Source organism: Hylobates moloch, unplaced genomic scaffold (genome assembly GCF_009828535.3).
Source record: "Hylobates moloch isolate HMO894 unplaced genomic scaffold, HMol_V3 SCAFFOLD_19, whole genome shotgun sequence".
Taxonomy (NCBI): Eukaryota; Metazoa; Chordata; class Mammalia; order Primates; family Hylobatidae; genus Hylobates; species Hylobates moloch.
Window position 1 is genome coordinate 65621481 of NW_026652294.1, and position 17990 is coordinate 65639470.

Sequence of the window (17990 nt, forward strand, 5' to 3'; positions counted from 1 at the left end):
CATATTATATGGTTCTTGACAAGGAGAAAAGGAAGACAATGAGCCTGCTTATGTATTTCATATTTTCCCACATTGAAAATATCTGAAAGATTCATATATTTTTCTATGAGAAGAATTTTCCATTAGAAATGCATGTAGTTGGAAAAAATCTCAAATTTGTTGAAATATTAAAACTTTGTCTCAAATGCTACTCAGAGAATCCTTTGGCTAAGGAAGCCAAAAACTGAAAGAAGTTGGTGAAGTCATGGCATGATCTGTAACTAAGAGCAAGAAAAAAATGTAAAGCAGTGCCTTGGTCCACCAGTATCATCAATTTCAGATTATTGACATTTCTGTTATGACTTAGAAGGAGGTCATAAAAGAATCGACAACGGAAAGAAATTGTTCTTATCTCTGAGTGAAGCCAGCTCCTGGTATTCATCTGCTGTGTGCACACTAATTCTGTTAAGGAAGAATTCCTATTTTTGTGCATCTCCTTGGGACTATTTAAAGGTCTTCAAGTGGTGTAGTTTCTTTGCCAAGTAAAATTTTGCTGGGATGAAACTTTTTCTACTTTATGCATGATGAAGCACCATAAGAGTTTAGCAGCTCTTATTGTTCCTAACTTTTGTGAAGAAACAAAGCTTTACTTACCATTGTGATTTAGGACTTTCTACGTCAGTATACATTGGAATAAAATAATGCTGCCTGCAGTCCTAAAATAAACTTCTTCTTCCATGAATGCTATTGACATTGTGAAAACTAGAGCCATAAATCATCATCTTGCCAGTAAATGAGACAAAATAAACAATTCTTATCTAATTTACAGAGGTTTGCTGATTTCTTATAGGTCATATCTTGATATGCTTCACCGCACTCCAGGCAGAAGTTTCACTCTTTTGGAATCCAACAAAATACCTGCCAAATAATTTGATAAGAATTATTTCATTAATAACATGGACTTATGTGTAGATTTCACCTCATAACGCATTCATTCAACACTTCTTTTTTTAAAAAATGAATAAAGAGATAAGTCTTTTGTTTCAAGGTCTTACAATGTTATGGTGGGCCAATATTATGGTCCTATAATGTTAGGTCCTACAATGGTGTTATCGATGTTGCTGAAAAGCTCAGAACTCTCAGAGTGTCCCAAAGCTGACACTTTGGTAAAAGAGATCAGAGGAAGATTGTTGTGTGAGGTTCCTGAGAACATGTATCCTTGGCTGGCTCAGCAAGTCAATTTATTTTTCTATGGAAATCTATAGACATCTAGAAACAGGAAGTATGCTTGAGATTTACTCCTGCAGAGAAGACATTAGGCTTAACATGGATTTTTCTCTTCTTCCTCATTGTCATGGTAAACATTGAAGAGGCAGACATCCTTAAAGACTTAAGTGCAAGGTTACTGTGTACACAGCCATATGCAGTGGCATCACCACAGTACTTTTAAGCTGAAGGAGATTAGTTTGGTCCAAACAGTCCTGAAGAATTATAGTTTCTTGACTCAGCCTCCCCTGTATGATAAAGTTAGCTGTAGGAGATCCACTTCTCTTTGTTCTTATGTTGTTTTGTGGGTCTAGACATTGGGGACTTGTGGGCATCAACTTTAAAGACAGGATTAACAGAAAGTAAAAGATAATATAAAAGATAACACACATGTTTCCATGTAAAAGACAATGCCATACTCTGACATACTTGAGCATACTTCCTGTTGAAGTTCAAAAGTGTCATCTTTAACTTGTACATTTTGGGCTTGTCAGACACATTCAAGTAAGCAGTAGCTATGAGGCAGGTAACAACTACAACCCAAGAACCCAACAAATGTACTTGCATCCAACTGATAGGTTAGCTGGAGGCATGCTGATTTAGGATGGCCTGAGATGCATGACCTGACTGCTCCATGTGATCTCTCATCCTCCAGCAGCTTAGCCAACGTTTGTTCTCATGGCAAAAGCAAGGGTATCAGTTCGCCCTGTATCCAAGCTGTTCGTAGTCTAACTTTGCAGCTCTTCTTACTCAAAGATGAAGTCTGTTTCTCTTCCTCTTAAATCTAGGCTGGACTTATGACTTCCTTTGTCCATGTTTATGGAGGGTGGAGGGAGAGGAAAGTGGAGAGACAGGAGGAGAAACCAGGGAAACCAGGTGCAACACTTTTCTTAATAATAGGCTGGGAAGAAAAATCTTGACATGAGGGCCATAATGATGAATTGGAGAGTTTAACGAGAAAAGTATTCATTCTCTTTCTCCAGCCAAATGTTAAGGCCACAGGCTCCACTCTGTGTTGGATGTCAAACCAAGGTGTTGGCAGGTACAGCTATCTAAAAAGTCAGGTCTTTTACACTTTGTTAGTATTCTCAGCAGACTAAGGTTGAGCTCTTGCCAATGTGGAAGGCTTCCAGATTCAAGAGATAAATGTCCCGAATACTCGAGTTGTCTCAGGTCTGAAGGCTGCTGAGCACACAGTGCAGTGATGATCCACCAGAGTTCATTGCAGGCTAGGTGACAGCAGTCTATGTGGGTGCAGGGAATTTGCCAGGTTATACATGCATATGTATATATGTATATGTATATATGTATGCATATATGTGCATACATATATGTAAATGCCTCAAGACTGTACCTTTAGTTTCTTTGCTGTTTTTATTAAACTTCTTGAATGAATTCCCTTCCTAGCCAGGAAAAAAAGTCATAAACATTTGAATCTACTTTGTAACCACATCTGTGGAATTATTGAATCCAGACTGTGTATGTGTTTTTTGGATTTAAATTTTGCTTTTGACTCCAGACTGCTCAAATGAATGGGGATTCTGTCTGGGGTTACCAAATTCCACTTAATGCCAATGCTTTTGTAGCTCATTTAAGCAGACTCAGTTATTTGAGTTGTCTTACAGCAGGAACTAGACAAACAGGTTAAGGTCCAGACAGGTTAAATATCTTACTCTGGAAATCCAAGTCCAAATTGGGGATTAGCCCTCAACTTAATAGTTATTACACCCATTACTCAGGGTTTTGAATCACATTGCTTCCACAGAACTTCGTTCCAAGGAAGGAAGACTGGGGATGTATTTGTCAAGTGGTAAATCAACTACTTCTTTTTTTTTTTTTTTTTTTTTTTTTTGAGACAGAGTCTCGCTCTGTCGCCCAGGCTGGAGTGCAGTGGTGCAATCTCGGCTCACTGTAAGCTCTGCCTCCCGGGTTCACGCCATTCTCCTGCCTCAGCCTCTCTGAGTAGCTGGGACTACAGGCGCCCGCCACCACGCCCGGCTAATTTTTTTGTATTTTTAGTAGAGACGGGGTTTCACCGTGGTCTCGATCTCCTGACCTCGTGATTCGCCCGCCTCGGCCTCCCAAAGTGGACTACTTCTATTTAAAATTCTCAAAGACCTCTGGAGCAAAGCATCTATCTAAATCTAAAGATCAGAGAGTGGGAAAGACACTGAGAAATGAGAAATGCTCGTAGACTTGGGCTCTTTGTTCTAGCACTTACTTATAGTGCTGCCTTAAAAAATTCTAAACATCCTGAGCATTATCTGTTTTACCCGTAAAGCATATATAATAATACCTACCTTTGGAGGTTATTGTAAAGATTAAATAACATATGTATATACAATACCAGCAAAATGACTGATATTTATTAAATAAATAGTTAATGAAGTTATAAAGTTCCTACTTCTACATGATTTTGATTTCCACCCTTCACCTCTAAATAAATCAATGAACTACTGCCATAATTTTACCACCTTTATATTGGAATTTTGGTTTTTTTTTTTTTTTTTTTTTTTAGAGTTTCAAGGATTATTTTATCTATGAAAATGCTGGCCAAGTGCGGTGGCTAACGCTTGTAATCCCAACACTTTGGGAGGCCGAGGCAGGTGGATCATCTGAGGTCAGGAGTTCGAGACCAGCCTGGCCAACACGGCGAAACCCCATCTCTACTAAAAATACAAAATTAGCTGGGCATGATGGCAGGTGCCTGTAATCCCAGCTACTTGGGAGGCTGAGGCAGGAGAATCACTTGAACCCGGGAGGTGGAAGTTGCAGGGAGCCCAGATGGCGCCATTGCACTCCAGCCTGGGCGACAGAGCAAGACTCTGCCTCAAAAAGAAAAAAAAAAAGAAAGTGCTATGTATTATTTACAACACAGGCTAGGTTACTAGAATAAAACATTGGCTTAAACAAGAGAGTGTTATTTATTTTATTTCTCTCTCCTGTAACAGTCCACAGCAGCAGATTTGGTAGCTTGATGGAATTGACAGGGTCCTATCATCTTGTGGCTGTGTATCCTAAGGAGTTATCTTTAGCCAATGGTTGAGGATAAGATGATTTATCGCACCAGTGTAAAATGGGAAAGAGGACTGCACTGGTATGTTCACTTATTTTAAGGACGACTTATGTATAATTTACAGCCTACCCCCAGCCCCGCCCTGCCACACACACACACTCACATCCTGTTTTCAAGACCCTAGTCACATGCCTCACATCAAAATGGAAAGCAGTCTAGGAACTGGGGGTTGTGGTGTTTACCTAGGAGGTTATGTGTTCAGCTAAAGAATCTACTACTATAGAGGAAGGGAAACACTACTAGCATGTAGTGTATATGAACTACTAGCATGTAGTGTATATGAACAGTATGGATTGGAGGGTGGGTAATTAGTCATCTCCGCCACAGTCTGTTTGGGAGAATTGCTTATACATGGAGTAAATTTTAACTGTGGAAAGGACTTTAAAGATCATAAAGTCTCATCCATCTCTTTTCCTAAATTCCTTTACAAGAACACGGGAACTTAATTGAAATGCAATAATCCATTACCAAACATAGTTGTCCCAGCTGTGCTTCTGAGGAGTTTTGATATATATGCAGAAAAATGTATTATAGTTACATGTTCAACATTAAGTTTTTCTTTATTCTTTTATTCAGCAAATATTTATTGATCTCCTAGATGAAGATACTGTAGCAAACAACAGGTAGAAATCTCTGCCCTCATAAAACATGCATTTCTGTGTGGGGTGATTCACAAGAAAACAATTAACAAAATACATGGTGTACATTGTGTAGAATGTGATAAATAACTTGGAAAAAATAAAACAGAGAAGAGGATATTGCGATTATGACTAGGGTGGTCAGGAAAAGCCTCGTTGAGAAAGTAACACCTGAGAAAAAGACTAAAGTGGTCAGGTGAGGAAGCTGTGTGCCTGTCTGCTTGGAAGGTAGAGAGAAGAGGGAGATGAGGTCAGGGTAGTCACAAAAAGCTAGAACATATGGGGCCTTCTACCCCATAGTAAAATTTGGGGGTTTGAGCCGAGTACAGTTTTGATCTGATGTATGTTTTAGAATGATCTCTGCCTTGCTTTGTTGAACAAAGACTGCAGGGAAGCACTGGTAAAATCAGGAACACCAGTAAGGAGGCTATCGCAATAATCCAGGTGAGAGGCAGGGGAATAGACGTGAACTTGATGAGCAATGTCTGATTGTTGAATATATTTTAAAAATTGAGCATTCAGCAGGCATGGTGGCTCACGCCTGTAATCCTAGCACTTTGGGAGGCCGAGGCGGATGGATCATGAGGTCAGGAGATCAAGACCATCCCGGCTAACACGGTGAAACCCCGTCTCTACTAAAAATACAAAAAATTAGCCGGGTGTGGTGGTGGGCGCCTGTAGTCCGAGATACTCAGGAGGCTGAGGCAGGAGAATGGCATGAACCCGGGAGGTGGAGCTTGCAGTGAGCAAGATTGCACCACTGCACTCCAGCCTGGGAGACAGAGCGAGACTCTGTCTCAAAAAAAAAAAAAAAAAAAAAAAATTAAGCATTCAGTTTTTGCTGATGAATATCTGCAAGTGAACATCAATAAGGGAGGGGGTGTGTAGGCCATACGGCATCTGCTCCCCAACAGAAATTAATAGACTGTCAGATTAACTGATGGACTATAAATAGACTGTCAATTAATTATTTCCTTGCTTTTCATACATGGATGTAATGTCATACCCTCAACCCACTGGTTTTTCTAGAGTCTAATTTATTAACCATATTCATTGCAAGCTTTTCTGCTACTTTTGAAAATGTCAACTCTTACTTTTGGAATCAGATTGTCCCGGCATGGAATCTAGAAATAAAAACTGTAAACAACTTTTGTGAAGATTCCTATTGCTGTGGTTTGTATGTTTACATCCCTTCAACGTTTATATGCTGTAATACTCACCCCCAAGATGATGGTATTATAAGGAAGGGCTGCTAGGAGGTGATTAGGCCATAGGGGCAGAACTCTCATGAATGGGCTTAGTGCCTTTATGAAAAAGGCCAGAAAGAGACCTCTCTCCTATTTTACTATGTGAGGACACAGAAAGAAGGCACTAGCTATGAGTCAGAAAGTGGCCCTCACTGGACACATTCAGAAATAATGCTTTACCAGCTATCTGGGCATCCCTCAGCCCAGGCAAGTTAGCACATAAAATTAACCATCACACTTATGTACTTTAAAGTTTGATTACCACTGCCTTAGAGCTCAGGGGAAAAATACCTAATTCTTCTTGCATGCATAGCTTCTCAAATGTTTCAATACAGCTCTGCAGATATTTTCCTCCTTATCCTACACCAGCTGAATCTTTACACTCCCCGGACAAATATCCACAGCCCTTTCTACCTTAAATGAAATGTTTCCACATGCATTTTCCCAAGAAATGTATACACTTTAATATTATATTAAGTAGCATGGGAGTAGTTTTAGCCCTTGTCATCCTCCTACTAATAAGTTTATTCATAGGTTGTGTTCATTTTTCCATTATTTTTCTCATTTTTATGAATAGCTTATATTTTATTTATAAAAATGTAATTAACCCAAGCAGCAAGTTAATATTTTATATTGCAAGTTTTATATAGTTTATAATATTTTTTAAAAATTAGTATTATATGTCTTTTATTGAATATGTTCCCATTAAAATGTAGTATGAGTAACATACTAGATTCATTTATAAGGGAGTTGGGGAAAATGTTGCCCTAATTTGTCTCATCTTAAAACTCATTCTTTTCTAAGGGTTTATTCACATGCCTTCTCTAAGTTGATAGTTTTACAAATCCAAGTAATTTCAAAAGATTTTATGCTTTTGGATTGGTAAAATATTAGGGGTTATAGCTATGTGGGAATTTTTAAATAGGCATCTATTATATTTTTCCTATACTTTGAAATGATATTGGGTTTCAAAGGTTTACTTTAACTGAACCAATAATCAACATATCTGCAAATGTTATTAAGCCCCTTAAATTCTACTTTACCTTTTTCAGGTGCAGATTATTTTTCAGTAAAATGTATATGGCTCATAATAACCATTTGGCGACATAATGGAACACAATTTCATTATGTGGAAAAATGGGACATTATATATGCTTTTATTTTGCTTTAAAGGTGGAGGTTGGCATATTATATTTAAATTAAAATTGTTACAGGATAACTTGAATTCTATTCGAATGTAACATTAAGCTGTTATGCTGTTTGTTTTTATTTCTCTTTCTTTTAATCTGCACTAGCCGTAAATTTAACTTAACAAAATCATCACATTTTCCACAGAGCAGTCTAGCCCATCTCTTCCATACCTGAGTTTTTCTTTTCTGCACAGTTCTTCCCCCTAAGTATTTGCTTTTAAATTTTTATGTAATATCTTAATTGAATTTTTAATATGCACTATCGTCTTGTCTGTTTATTTGTTACTTGAGCTTTGTCCTGTGTTCTATTCAAATGCTAACTCATTTAAAGTGGATCAAAAACATGCATACTTGGCCTAGGCTGGTATTTTCATAATTCCATTCCTCTTAGTTAAGGAGCAGAATCACTGACTTATAAAAAGTTAAAAGCTAGAAGAAAGGATCTGGAGTTGTGGTACCTTATTTTACAACCTAGCTTCGCTGCGTTTCTTATGAAAGTCCCTGAAATTCTCTGTCTTCAATTTAAAAAAAAAAAAAGCTATAAAAAAGGTTATAGCTATTTCATATAATTGTTGTATGATTCATAAGATAATGTACTTGAAAAGGCCTGGCTTGGTCCTCAATATTACTAGAAAAAATACTATAAACTTTTTTCTTTTATTGTCTTCAAATACAATTAACCAGTGATATGTGCGTGTGTGTGTGTGTATCTCCCTCTTGTCTATCTCTTTCTGGCTCTCTCACTCTTTATATATTTATACACACATATATATACACACACAGAATATATATCTCTATCATACACACATAAACATATACATGTACATATGTATGTGTGTGTAATATATATATTGTATATATGAAACAGTTAATTCTTTGGGCTGGTTTTAGACATAGGTATTTGGCTTTTTGTTCTAATGTTAAATTTCTTCAAGAGTAAACTTCAATTCTGAAAAATGGCAACTTTATGGTCCACTCTGACTGAGAAATGCTTGCTATTGGCAGTGAAAACTGTGTGAAATCTGACAGCCTCACCCCAAGATAAATTCAGGCAGACTTTTTTATTTGACTTAGCCCTCATGAGTGCACACCCATTGAAATGGGTTCCAAAATAGGCAGTGCTTTTTATCACATTTTGCAAACACAGCTTAATTCAACATAAGCTGCTTTGCCTTGCATAGTTTTCACTCAGATTCATATATAAGATCAATGTTGCTTTAAATTTAGCCCTTGGTTTTCCTGTAAGTTCATGAACTTGTAGAACAAAAATTAAATTCATAAAATTGGCTTTGGCTTCAACTTGGAAGCCAAGCCCATATTTATGAAAGTTCCCCATTTCCCTAGGAATATTCTATTGTGCTTACTCTCTGGAAGTTTTCAGAAGGCAATATAATTTGGCTAAAAAAAACTAAGAAATTACTACTGTAAAGAAAAAATGATCACTGTCTTTTAATAATACATTGTGATATAACCTAGTTTTAATTGTGGGACTTCTCACTTCTGATTTTTAAGAACCTGTCCAATAGGGAACACAGAGCAGCAACATCAAACAACAGAAATCAACCTGTGAGGGTCTGAAAACTGGAGGCACTGTGGCTGTGTTCATGTATTTCCGTCGAGGGGGTATGATTGTCATGCTAAGGTATACGAAATAATGTATATTAATTAAACTGTATTTTCCCACATTAATAAAATTTGCTGTTACAAATTTAACACTGTAAATACATCAGCTTATAAAATGTTGTGAAATATAACACCATTCTGTAGAGGCAATAATAGACACTTGTAATTTATGTTGCTGAAATTCTTTAATAAAATAGCCACACCTTGAAGAATGCCAGTTATATACTAATTGGTATGCAATTAAATACTCTCTGGGGGGACAAACTCTCAAAAAGAATAAATAACCTGTATCATGGAACAATAATTGGAGTTCTCTCTACTCCATTGCTTCAGCCTAATGCTGGCAAGAGGGACCTCTTTGGCCCATTGCTGTCACTCAGGGCTGAAGAGGTGGTTGAGGCTTCTGGAAAAGGAAGATTATTAGAATGTTTGTGCAAGCCTCTGATGGCTTTTGAATACCTTACTCATGTTTGACTCATCGATGCATTTTGGTCACACCAATGATAAATTTAGTGGTTTAGTCATGATAAAAAGACAGGTGCAACGTTATCTTTTGGAAGAAAGAACAATGAGACCGATATGATTTCAATCTTGGATGAAAATCACCAGTTGCCAAAATAAACAAAATATTTTCAAACCTGGTTCTCCTCTCCTCTCATATGCAATTCCCTTAAAAATTGTTTTATATTTCTATTATCTACTGTCTCTATGAGCTGATACTGATATAAAATAGTTTTTGATTCTGTTGGTGTCTGCACAACAGTTCCAATTAATTTGAAATAGAAAGTCATATGGCATAAAATATTATTGCTTTCATGTTTCATTAAGAATAACTATCATAGCGTCCTCTTCCTGCCTGGCGTTGGTGGTTTGTTCTCAGAGGCTTGTGTCAGGACTGCTGATAGGAAGATGTCTTCAGGAAATGCTAAAATTGGGCACCCTGCCCCCAACTTCAAAGCCACAGCCATTATGCCAGACAGTCAGTTTAAAGATATCAGCCTGTCTGACTACAAAGGAAATACGTTGTATTCTTCTTTTACCGGCTTGACTTCACTTTTGTGTGCCCCGCAGAGATCATTGCTTTCAGTGATACAGAAGGATTTAAGAAACTCAACTGCCAAGTGATTGGTGCTTCTGTGGATTCTCACTTCTGTCGGCTGGCATGGATCAACACACCTAAGAAACAAGGAGGACTGGGACCCATGAACATTCCTTTGGCCTCAGACCCGAAGCACAACATTTCTCGGGATTATGGGATCTTAAAGGCTGAAGAAGGCATCTCATTCAGAGGCCTCTTTATCGTTGATGACATGGGTATTCTTCGGCAGATCACTATAAGTGACCTCCCTGTTGACTGCTCTGTGGATGAGACTTTGCGACTAGTTCAGGCCTTCCAGTTCACTGACAAACATGGGGAAGTGTGCCCAGCTGGCTGGAAACCTGGCAGTGTTACGATCAAGCCTGATGTCCAAAACAGCAAAGAATATTTCTCCAAGCAGAAGTGAATGCCGGGCTGTTTTAGTGCCAGGCTGTAGTGGGAACCCCTGAGAACAAAATCTCTTCTGTATTTTTTTTTTCCATGAGTAAAATACAAGACTTCAGATTCAGCCGAATTGTGGTGTGTTACAAGGCAGGCCTTTCCTACAGGGGGTGGAGAGACCAGCCTTTCTTCCTTTAGAAGGGATGGCCTGAGTTGTATTGTGGGGAGGCCACTGATTTGTATGATGTGTCAGTAGAGGGCATCAACCCATTGATCTTTTGTAGTTTGTATTAAACTTGAACTGAGAAAAAAATAAAAGAATATCATAACGTATTTTCTTATTTTAATTTGTTTTATCAGATATTTAAATTACAAAAGTAATACATGCTGTTGTCAAAAGCAAAACAAAACAAGTATACTCGAAACATGGTAAATGGACTGTACTCTTACTCTCTCTAGTCAGATTTCTCCAGTATACTCAATGCTTGTAACTTGTTTTAAACTCTTCTGTCTTTATTCCAACAAATAAATAAATAACTTTAGAAACATGTAGAGTTTTTTTATTTTCTTTTTACAAAAATATGGTTATGCAGTATGCTTTATGTTGGAACTTGCTTTTCTAAAACCAAAGTATCATGTATATACCTCAGTCTTTCTGTAAACAAATGTTTTATAATTTATTCAGCCTGCTTCTATTAGTGGACATGTATGTTTTATCTCTTTTTTTCTATTATTTTCCTTTTCTTTTCCTACTATAATGATGTGTACATAAACATTCTTTTACAAATATCCTAACATAAAACTCTATTAGACTAGAGTTCCCTAGATGGGATTTCTAGGTCAAAGGATGAGCACATTTTAAATTGTAGTATATTCTTACATGTTCCTTTCATATAATATATTGCATTTTAATTTTTGTTTTATTTTACATAACTGCTTCCTCACTAGGTTGAACTGCCAGAGGGTAAGGACTCTTCTATTTGTCTATGTGGTTAGCAACAAACATTTTTTATTTTTTTAAATTCTGAAAATAAAAGGTTTGATTAGTCAGCCATATTAACATGACTGTATTGTTCCTTTGCTACTCCCTTGTACTCCATCTTAATTGAAAACACCTTGCTTAGGACTGAAGCTGTCATTTGTTCTTACCTTTTCTTAACATCCACAACCCCCATAGTGTGTCACAGATCAATGATTTGTTCAATGCTGCCCTATAATCTTAGCTGATTATTTGTGCACTTTGTTGCTGTTGTGAATCCATATTGACCACATTTTCTAAATGATCATTCTGTTCACTGTGTATTGGGGATACAGTTAAAGGTAGGAGGCAGTAGCTTTCAACTCGGCCGCACATTGGAGTCAAATGCTTGGGCTCCACCCATGTCTGATTGAATCAATCTGGTAGGACAGGATGGGAGCCCAGGCAATTGTGTTCTTAAGAATTTCACTAGGTAATTCTGATCCTAAGTAAGGATTAAGACCCATTGGTAGGCCAGGTGCAGTGGATCACGCCTGTAATCCCAGCATTTTGGGAGGCCGAGGTGGGTGGTTCACCTGAGGTCAGGAGTTCGAGACCAGCCTGGCCAACATGGTGAAAGCCCTACTAAAATTCAAGAATTAAAAATACTAAAAATACAAAAATTAGCTGGGCGTGGTGGCACGTACCTGTAATCCCAGCTACTCAGGATGCTGAGGCAGGAGAATCGCTTGAACCTGGGAGGCAGAGATTGCAGTGAGCTGAGATTGTGACACTATACTCTAGCCTGGATGACAGAGCAAGACTCTGTCAAATGAGAAAAACGAAACAACCCACTGGTAAAAGAATGAGAGTGGTCTTCTCTTTCTTAAAGTTGCATTTTTCCAGCCTGGTAAATATGGGACTTCCATTCAGACACGGAGTCACAGCCCACGCCATTGTAAATAGTACAAACACGGGTGGCCATATTGAGAGTTGAGGTTAGACGGAAACTGGGGGCAAAATGCAAAAAGCAAGAGATTTGATATACGTGTAAACAGACAGAATTGAGTCAAGGTGGGGATTTTTTTTGTATCAAGTTGAATAGTGTTCCACCAAAATTCATATCCACCCAGAACCTGTGTATGTGACCATATTTGGAAATAGGGTCTTTGCAGATGTAATTAAGTTGAAGTCATACTAGACTGGGGTCAGTCCTAAATCCAATGACTTGTGTCCTTATAAAGAGAGACACCAAGTTACACACACACACAGAGAAGAAAGCCAGGTGAAGACAAAAGCAGCAATTGGAGTGATGCAACACTTAGCCAAGGAGGCCCAAGGATGGCTGGAAACTACCAGAAGGCAGAAGAGGCCAGGAAGGATTCTTCCCTAGAGACTTCAGAGAAAGCATGGAGCTGCTGATACCTTGATTGCCAACTTCTAACCTTCAAAACTGTGAGACAATAAATGCCTGGAGTTTTAAGTTATCAAGTTTGTGGTAATCTGTTACAGCATCTCTAGGAAACTACTACAGTTTCCTAATTTTTGTGTGGGTCCCCAAGCAGCAACTTATTGTAGTCTCCCCATACCTTGAGATCATCCTTAAAGGAGAAAATTAAAAGTAGTCATATATCGAAGTTTTTTTAAATTTGGAAAGGTCTGTTGTTCTACCTTGCTAAATTATTTTTTAAATTCTAATAAATTTTTGTTAATTTGTTTGGTTTTCTAGCTATATAATCATATGCAAATATTTACATATAATTATATTTCTTCCTTTCAATAATTCATGCTTTTTTATAGACCAGAAAATCACATCGTACCCCATAAATACACAAAATTGTGATTTGTCAATCAAAAATTAATAAATTAAAAATATAGAACAATTATAAAAATGCATGATTTTCAATTTTGTTTCATGCCTCGTTAATCAGATCATCAAAGCAATATTGCCTACACAAGATATAGGGAACACATCTTATTTCTTATTTTATTAGGAATAACACTAGTACTAAATCATATTTATAATGTTAGTTATTTTCCTTTGAATATACATTTTCTGATGTTGAGAAAATGTCTTTCTATTCCATATTTTAGTAGTATCATTATTAGGAATGCATATTGAATCTTAAGATTAGATTTTTCCATTTATGTTAGTATAATTATTTTTTCTCATTAAACCTGTAAATTATTTTCCTATTTTACATTATATAAATTTTGGTATCTTTTATTATTATGTTTTAAATATTTTCTCAGGTCAACCTTTTGTTCTTTTTCTAAATCTTTAAAGTCTTTTGGTCTAAACTGGAGAATTAAGTAATTTCTTTTATCATTTTTCTAATGAAAGTATCTGAGTATATGAATTTGTTTCTGATTATAGTCAACAGTGCATAGGTTTGCTATGTAATATTTCTTTTGATTATTTTCTTTTTTTTTTTAAGTAATCTATCGGCATTTTATTTCAGAAATAATAGTGTGATATAAAGTGGCTTTCTGAAGATTATCATTTAAATTTACAGTTTGAATGCTGAAGTATATTACTAACTACCTAGTATATGCATAATCAGGTATAAATCCTAGTGGCTAAACTCACTGGGTTTTATTTATTTATTTATTTATTTATTTTTAGGGTTTCATTTTATTTTTATTTTTTATTATTATACTTTAGGTTTTAGGGTACGTGTGCACAATGTGCAGGTTTGTTACATATGTATCCATGTGCCGTGTTGGTTTGCTGCACCCATTAACTCGTCATTTAGCATTAGCATTAACTCGTCATATATCTCCTAATGCTGTCCCTCTCCCCTCCCCCCACCCCACAACAGTCCCCAGAGTGTGATGTTCCCCTTCCTGTGTCCATGTGTTCTCATTGCTCAATTCCCACCTATGAGTGAGAACATGCGGTGTTTGGTTTCTTGTCCTTGTGATAGTTTACTGAGAATGATGTTTTCCAGTTTCATCCATGTCCCTACAAAGGACATGAACTCATCATTTTTTATGGCTGCATAGTATTCCATGGTGTATATGTGCCACATTTTCTTAATCCAGTCTATCGTTGTTGGACATTTGGGTTGGTTCCAACTCTTTGCTATTGTGAATAGTGCCGCAATAAACATACGTGTGCATGTGTCTTTATAGCAGCATGATTTATAGTCCTTTGGTATATACCCAGTAATGGGATGGCTGGGTCAAATGGTATTTCTAGTTCTAGATCCCTGAGGAATGGCCACACTGACTTCCACAATGGTTGAACTAGTTTACAGTCCCACCAACAGTGTAAAAGTGTTCCTATTTCTCCACATCCTGTCCCGCACCTGTTGTTTCCTGACTTTTTAATGATGGCCATTGTAACTGGTGTGAGATGGTATCTCATTGTGGTTTTGATTTGCATTTATCTGATGGCCAGTGATGATGAGCATTTTTTCATGTGTTTTTTGGCTGCATAAATGTCTTCTTTTGAGAAGTGTCTGTTCATGTCCTTCGCCCACTTTTTGAAGGGGTTGTTTGTTTTTTTCTTGTAAATTTGTTTGAGGTCATTGTAGGTTCTGGATATTAGCCCTTTGTCAGATGAGTAGGTTGCAAAAATTTTCTCCCATTCTGTAGGTTGCCTGTTCACTCTGATGGTAGTTTCTTTTGCTGTGCAGAAGCTCTTTAGTTTAATGAGATCCCATTTGTCAATTTTTCTTTTGATTATTTTCCAAATAATCCTTCTGCATTATCTCCTAGAGATTACTTAGGATAGTGTTCAGCGATTTAAAAATTTTTTTCTCATTTGTTTATTTGTTTATTATATACATTACTAACCATTTGTATTTGTGATATGAGAATATGTCATGACCAAATTTTTAGTAGGTTATATACTGTTAATCTATTTTTATGGTATTTTCTAAAATCAGATGATCCATGGCTATTTTAAAATAAGAGATATTCTCTGTGAGTCAAATAATTTGGGATCACTCCATTATTACATTTTTTGATATTTTTTGTATTTTAACCACATTATTTATCATGGGCCAATAGAGTTTAAATTCTGCCATTTCACTTGTATTTTTATTAATTTCTCCATGCTTAAAAGTCCAATACTGCTGTATCTACACTATTAATTCTGGCTTTTTCAATATAAAACAGCATTTTTGTCGTGGTTTAAGGTTTTTTTATTTTAATTTTACCTTGATAACAATACGTCCATGCTTAGTTGAACATATTTATTCATTTGTTAATAGAAAGCCTTCCTGTATCATTTTGTTAGTTCTGTTTGCAACAAATATTAAATGCTGTTTTTAAATCAGTCTGACTTATTAAGACAGTATCTAATTTTTGTCAATTTTTTATCTTCCCATGTATTTTATTGCTACCATATAGAAATCACTTAATCCTTACTTGCTGGACAAGAAGGAAAATCTGTCTAAAATATGTGCTTTCATGAAACTGTGTAGTAATAAGCAATAATCAGCCCAAATTTATGCTTAACTCAGTTGACAGTTTGTACACATACATACACATGCACACACACACACACACGCACATTGTGTAAGCCTTTTTAGTTTTCTAAAGATCCCAAATTTCCTATTTTCTTAGATGTCTTGGTAGTTCTTTGTTTCCCTTCCTTTTGTTGTTAAATTAAGATCCTATCTATAGAAAAGTTTAAATGTCATATTTATGTGGTGGCTTTAAAATATGTTTGCAAATGGTTTGCTATGCTTCCATCAGGAGACGGGGTTGTTTATTCTCACTTTGAAAATATGTTGGTTTTTGTGACTCTGACTTCTGAGGCTTAGCATAACAAGGCAATACGGCATCTGCCTGACTGTGCCGTATTGCCTTGAGACTTTTGCTCTTGGAATCCATCCTTCATACTGTGAGGAAGTCCAGGCCACATGGTGGGATCATGTGTAGGAGGTGTCCAGGCATACAGCCCTAGCTGACGTCACAGCCAGCAGACAGCAGCAATCACCAAACTTGTGAGTGAGAAAGTCTCCAAGATGACTTCATCTTCAACACTATATGACAGCAACTGCGTGAGAGACCTTGATGAAAAACTGTATAGCTGAGCTAAGTCCTCATTACAACTGTTAGAGGTAATGATAAAAAATGATTATTGTTATACACCACTAAGTTTTTGCTGACTTATACAGGTAGAGATAACTAGAATAGTATGGTATTTAAATTTTTATTTTTTATTTTTATTTATTTTTTTGAGATGAAGTCTCACTCTGTCACCAGGCTGGAGTGCAGTGGTGTGATCTTGGCTCACTGCAACCTCCACCTTCGGGGTTCAAGTGATTCTCCTGCCTCAGCCTCCAGAGTAGCTGGGATTAATGCACGTGCCACCACACCCTGCTAATTTTTCTATTTTTAGTAGAGACGGGGTTTCACCATGTTGGCCAGGATGGTCTTGATCTCCTGACCTCGTGATCCGCCTGCCTTGGCCTCCCAAAGTTCTGGGATTACAGGCATGAGCTACTGTGCCTGGCCTGAAGTTTTATTAAATTCAATCAGCACTTACTGAATTCCACTTAGCAAATATTCAAAATTTCACTGTGCTAGTTTCCTGAAGATTGGAATAATTTATGTACAGAAAATAATTTTCCAATTTTCTGCCATATTTGAGTATTTTAGTACATAAATCTGCTTAATTTATGTACTAAAATAGTCAAATATGGCAGAAAATTGGGAAGGGCAGAAGAGACAGAGACTAACTGCCTTGCATCTGAATACATTTGACTTTTGCCTCAGGCATCTTACAAGCTTGAAGGGATCTAAACAGACGTCCAGGCATCCCTGAAGTAAGGAATCATAGGAAATTCTGTCTTAGTATTTCCATTCTGTCTGGTAGCTTACAAGTGCCACACACTGCAGACAGTTAGATATATAGTTTAATTTCCTGTTCAGCCAAAATAGCTGCTTGGGGCATGTGGTAACTTCCCAAGTCTACATCAATTCCTACCAGATGTAAAATGGAGAATCAAATTCAATAAATCACTTCACATTTTGTTGTAATTTCTTCTATGTAAATACTTTTACATTTGGGGAAATAACTAGGTCATTTTATATTGGCTTATGACAAAGATTTGAAAACAAACCAAGTACCAACAAATCTAAAGGAGAAATCTTGAAGTACCTGTGCACAGTATACATTATGGAAAAAAAATATACCTTTTTTTTTTTTTTTTAATTATACTTGAGGGTTTTAGGGTGCATGTGCACAATGTGCAGGTTTGTTACATATGTATCCATGTGCCATGTTGATTTCCTGCACCCATTAACTCGTCATTTAGCATTAGGTGTATCTCCTAATGCTGTCCCTCCCCCCTCCCCCCACCCCACAACAGTCCCCGGAGTGTGATGTTCCCCTTCCTGTGTCCATGAGTTCTCATTGTTCAATTCCCACCTATGAGTGAGAACATGCGGTGTTTGGTTTTTTGTCCTTGCGATAGTTTACTGAGAATGATGTTTTCCAGTTTCATCCATGTCCCTACAAAGGACACAAACTCATCATTTTTTATGGCTGCATAGTATTCCATGGTGTATATGTG

General features: G+C 36.9%; 1 pseudogene; it reads left to right on the forward strand.

Moving 5' to 3' along the window:
- Positions 1 to 9908: 9908 nt before the first annotated feature.
- On the forward strand, positions 9909 to 10554 carry LOC116458650 (peroxiredoxin-1-like; annotated as a pseudogene).
- Positions 10555 to 17990: the final 7436 nt, after the last annotated feature.